Source organism: Arachis hypogaea, chromosome 3 (genome assembly GCF_003086295.3).
Source record: "Arachis hypogaea cultivar Tifrunner chromosome 3, arahy.Tifrunner.gnm2.J5K5, whole genome shotgun sequence".
Lineage (NCBI taxonomy): Eukaryota > Viridiplantae > Streptophyta > Magnoliopsida > Fabales > Fabaceae > Arachis > Arachis hypogaea.
Window position 1 is genome coordinate 14,142,403 of NC_092038.1, and position 6,000 is coordinate 14,148,402.

Consider the following 6,000-nt stretch of genomic DNA (forward strand, 5'->3'; position numbering starts at 1 on the left):
CTTAAACTCTTAGTTAGGCATAATTCCATATTGTAACTCAGTAAACCAAGAAGCTCTAATAGCCAATCAAATCATGCGTATATATGTATTCAACTTAGTTAATTAAGAGCAGTTCTTTTTGCTAGGTACCTATGCTACATGGTCCCTAAGTTGAATTACCAGAGGTTTAGGTAGAGTAGTGCCCGTTATAAACTTATAATATGATGAAGTAGTCAAATTTCTACACTTGGCTTTCTCATTCTGCTTAATTGTATTTGATTTTGGTCCCAACTTCTTAAATTATATTTGATTGAAAGGCGATTACTCTTGATAATGAAAATGACTTCGGACTAAATATAATTAGATTATTTGTTTTCTGTTAAGAAATTATTTCGCTAATAATTACTACTACAAATTGTTCTGGGGCTCATTCATCGTTAAAATTGAGGTCAGCACTAATATGGATATAATTACTTCGTTTTTGACAAGCTGATTTTACTGATAATCAAATCGTTGGTAAAGTTGAAAGAACATTGATAAGGCAAGGGTTGGGAAAGAAGAAAGACGAACACAAAGTGTGTTTTTTTCTTGAAAAGGAAGGAGACACTAAACTATTGTTATTGTTCATGAATTGTTGAATTGTTCAAACTGATTTTTTTTTCGGTATTCAGGAATTGAAGGAGCGTTTCAAGAAGTTGAAAAGGAAGATAATTTAAAAATTTAGTGATTTTAATAGAATCAATAAAATTTTACGTATGAATAATTTTATTAACTGAAATTTATCTTTGATGAATATAAGATGAATGTAATTCTTTTAGGTATAAGATGAATATAAGATGAATATAACTGATTCAACTCTGGCTCAATTAAAATAATTATTTTATAATCAAATAATAAATAAATAAACTAAAATAAATTATAGTTTATTATAAATTTTAAAATATCATCTAAATTTAAAGTATTACATCGATCACAATATTATAATTTCATTTAAATACAAACTCAAAAGTCAAATAAAAAATACAACTAATAAAATGTTGACATTAAATTTGTCATTAATCATCAAAATCCGTAAAAACTTAAAATCATCTTTACTTTCATTTCTACCATTTGGACAAGAAGAATCAAGTGATGCATAATAAAGCGTATTACTAGTACTACTACCATCATCACTTAAAAATCAACATCAATATCATCAAATGAAATATGCAACACATTTTCAATAAGTTAAAAATTAAAATTATTCTAATAAATTATCAAAAAATGAACTATAATACTCACTTAGTAAGTCTTTAAGGTAGCGTTTGTTTAGAAGTATTGAAATGGAAACTAGAGGTGGCAATATGTACCTTATCTGTGGGTACCCAACCTGACCTTACCCGATCGGGTAGGGTTATCAACCCTATCCGCAGCGGGTAGAGTAGGGTGCGGGTAGGGTTCTCGTACGGGTAGGGTAGGGTGCGGGTTGAGCCTCAACCCTACCCGACCAACCCGCACTCTATATATGTATATGTTACATACTTATATAAAAATATATTTTAAGTAGATGTTGAACCAAAGACCTCTCACTAAATACAAAAGATCCGTAGCCACTAAAAAAAATCATTAATTGCTAATTTAATATATTTTTTTTTAGTAAAAAGTCAGTTCTATTTTGAATTATCATCAAGGTATATAATAATAGTGTATCTTTTCTATCTCTCGCGAGTATGGTCTGGTACCCACGGGTTAAGAGCGGGTAGGGTTAGGGTTGAGATATTCTCAACCAGCGGATAAGGTAGGGTTGAGTTTATATACAAATCTCAACCCACGGGTAGAGTTAGGGTTGGATCCAAACCATACCCTACCATACCCATTGCCACCCCTAACAGAAACTGAGAGATTAGAACTCAGTACCATATTTATTGGTCTAGAGATTGGTACTAAGATTTCAGTTTTTATCCCAAAATTTCAATATTTCAATACCTCCAAATAGGGGTATTCATGGTTTGGTTAATCCAAAAACCAAACCAATTTTTTGGTTAACCAAAAATATAGTATTGATTAATTAACCAAATTGATTTTACATGATAAAATCGGTTATTAACCGAGTAGTGAAATTCAAAATCGGTTTTTAACCGGTTATTAAAGTAAAAACCAATTTTTAAAAAATAACCAATTTTTATATAAAAAAATCGGTTTTATAGTAAAAAAAAAAACTGGTTTTACATTAAAAACTGGTTTTTACACACAAAAAAAAAACTAGTTTTTACATCAAAAAATTAGTCTTTATACTAAAAAATTAGTTTTTATACCATAAAATTGGTTTTTACATGTAAAAATTTATTTTTACATACAAAAACCCAAATTTTTAAACCTTTTTTTAATTGAATTTTTTTAATCTATTTTTTTTCTTTCTAAATGATAGAGTAACATTTGTAAATAATGAAATCCTTTCCATTGCTTTCGTTCCTTTTTCTTTCTTATCTCTTTTCAACATTTTCTATAAATAGTTTTTTCTAATATAAATAATTTTCTTTCTAAATGATACGAGTAACTTTTTCTTATCTCCTTCTTTTCATCTCTCTCATTTTCTCTCCCCCTCCTCTTCTCTCTCTTTCTCCGCTTCCCCTCTCCTTCTCTTCCTCTCTCTCCCCCCTCTCCCACTTTTCTCTCTCTCTCCCCTCCTCTCTCTCTCCTCTTGTCTTCCTTTTCTCTCTCTCTCTCTCTCCTATTTTTCTCTCTCCTCCTCTCTTTCTTTTCTCTCTCTCTCCCCCTCCTCTCTATCTATCTCTCTCTCTCCCCCTTCCTCTCTTTCTCCTCCTCTCCTTTCTTTCTCTCTATCCTTATCTCCACCTCTCACACCATGCTCTCTCTCTCTCCCCTTCTCTCTTTCTCTCTCCCCTCCTCTCCCTCTCTCCTTCTCTCTCTCCTTCTCTTTTTCTGTCTCTCTCTCTCTCTTTCTCTTTCTCCATCCTCTCTCTCCTCTTTCTTTTTCTCTCTTTGTCCTCTTTCTCTCTCTCTTCTTCTCTCTCTCCTATCCTTCTTCTCTCTTCTTATCTCTTTCCTTTTTTCTTTCTCCTCTTCTCTCTTCTCTCTCGCTTTAGAGAGAAGAGGAGAAAAGAGATAGAAGAGGGATAGACATTGAGAGAATATTGAGAGAGAAAGAGAGAGTAAGAAAAGAAAGAGGAGAAAGAGAGAAAAGGAAGAGAGAAAAGGAGGAAAGAGAGAAAATGGGAGAGAGAAAGAATAAAAGGAAAGAGAGAGGAGCAAGAGAGAGAGAGAGTAAAAAAAGAGAGAGAGAAAGATAGTGGAGAAAAAGGAGAGAGAGAGAGAGAGATAAAGGAAAAAAGAGAGGAGAAAGGAGAGAGATATAGGAGAGAGTGAGAGAGAAGGAGAGGAGAGGAGAAGAGAGAGAGAGAGAGAGAGAGAGAGAAAGGAGAGGGGAGAGAGAGAGAGAGAAAGAAAGGAAGAAAGGGAAAAAGAGAGAGATAGGGGAGAGGAGGAGGAGGAGGAAAGAGGGAAAAAAGAGAGAAAAAGAGAGAGAGAGAGAGAGAGAGAGAGAGAGAGAAAGAGAGAGGAGGAGAAGGAGGAGAAAGAGAAAGAGATGATGGAAGAGAAGGAGAGAGAGAGATAGAGAGAGAGAGAGAGAGAAAGGGGAGAAAGAGGGAGAGAGAGAAGCGGAGAGAGAGAGAAAGGAGAAAGAGAAGCGGAGAGGAGAGGAGAGAAAGAGAAAAATGAGTCAAAGAGAAGGGAGAGATGGGGGAGAAAAAGGGAGAGAGAGTGAGAGAAAGAGGAGGGAGAAAGAGAAAAGGGGAGGACAAAGAGGAGGAGGAGAAAGAAGAAATGAGAGAGAGGGAGGAGGGAGAGAAGAGAAAAAAAAGAGATAGGAGGAGAGAGAAAAGGGAGAGAAAAAGGAGAGAGAGAGAGAGAAGAAGAGAAAGAAGGGAGGGAGAGAGAAAGAGAGAGAAAAGGGGAGAGGGAAGGAGGGAGATAGAGAAAGAAAGAGAGAGAGAAAGAGTATGTAATTTGGTTTTAAAATTAGGTTTTGATTTTGGTTAACCAGTTAAAAACCGATTTTTTTTAATTTGGTTTTGGTTAACCAATTCTAAAAAATATGAATATAGTTTTTAAAATTATTTTATTAAACTGGTTAACCAAAATGTGGTTATGATTTTTTAACCGGTTAACCACATTTTGGTTTTTTTATGAACACCCCTACCTCCAAATAGTGGGAATATAGGAGACTTAAATTTTTAAAGACGGAAACTAAAACTTTAATAACATTTTATGCCTAAAATATCATATTTCAATTAATTCCAACTTTACCATTCGTGCAAATTAAATTAAAGCTTTATTCTTATTTCAGTCTCTAGTTCTATTTTATAACAAACACAATTCTGAGATTTATTTCAATCTCTGTCTTTTAGTCTCAGTCTCGGTTTTTCTTCCAACCGTTACTTTTAGAAAAATCAGACTCTTTTTTAGAAGATGTCGACGAGATGGAGGCTTCTTCTTTACTGCGTTCGAGTATTTCTCTTCTCAGCGTTGTGCGTTGTTCAACAGAAAGACTAAAAAGAGAGAGCTGAGGGAGAATCAAATTTTAAATTTTCATATATTTTTCTTTAATTTTCAAAACAATATTATTTAAAGCATTTTTAAAATGTCGGTTGTGTCTCGATTAAATCGGATCAACTGGTTTCCCACTAGTTTAATAGTTCTGGGTCAATTTTTGGAGGAGGTAAATTTTTGTTGTCCGATACGCTACGGCCATTAGTTTTCAATTTGATTGATTTGATCAACCTATTGCACCTTAGCTAGAAACTCAAGTGCAGTTGACTTCACGTGAAATTAATAATTACGAATCGTTAGATGAAAATTTAGTCAAATCATCTAATAGCTTTTAGCTATCAACTTCACATGAAATCGACTACATCTGAGTTTTCACCTGGAACTTATTTTCAAAACTTTGCTTTTACGGGCATTTATGTTAATGTTAAAGAAAATTTTATAGTGTCCATCAATTGTTGTCTAATTTTTGTCTAACTTATTTTTTGTGATAAATTTTAAATTTTTAAAAATAATTTATTTTTATATTTTTAAAATTAAATATTAATTTTTAATTCTTTTTAATAAATAAACACTTTTTTTTAGACATTATAACATTCACAATATAATATTTACCGAATATTAAATGGTAGTTTATTCTATATATAATTTTTTTTTTCAAAAAAGGTGTTGAAGGCAGCACAGCAATAAGGTCAACTCCTCCCGGCTTAAAGTCTAGAGAATTGTTTTGTTTTTCTATGCACGTTCTCTCTTTAATTTGGGATGTTTCAAGTTTCAACCGTCGCTTTAACGTCCTCAACAGACTATGGCCCACCCCAAAAGATTCTCTAAACTCTAGTATGCCTTTGCCTTTCTCATCATATGTGAGGTGGCTCAATGTCATCTTTTCATTCATATTCCATTCTTCTATATTAGACACTTATTAAAAAAATTTATTAAATTATTCAAAGGAATAATTTACATGTAAAAGATAAAAATTATAAAATAATTTAAAATATTTAACTAAATTAGTTAAGATAATATGTGGCAATATTTTAATAATTAGGTTATATATATATATATAAAATTAATTACTAAATCAATTATAATATAAATTATATATTAAAATATAAAATATATATTAAAAATAAATTAAATATACAAATATATGATGATTAATTTAATAACTAAATTTTTTTATACACATGACATTTTTGGCATCCTAATTTTAATTTTCATATATAATAAATAGTTATGATTATTAAATTAAAAAAATATTAGGAGTCATCAAAATTTATTATTTTTTAGTATCACTTAATTATTAATTTAATTTTTTTAATTTAATAATTTAATAATATATTTTATTCCATACTTTTAAATATTAATATTTAATTGATAATCAAAAATAATAAATTTTGATAATTTTTTAATATTTTTTTAAATTAATGATAAATGAAAGTATATATATATATATATATATATATCATTTGGGTA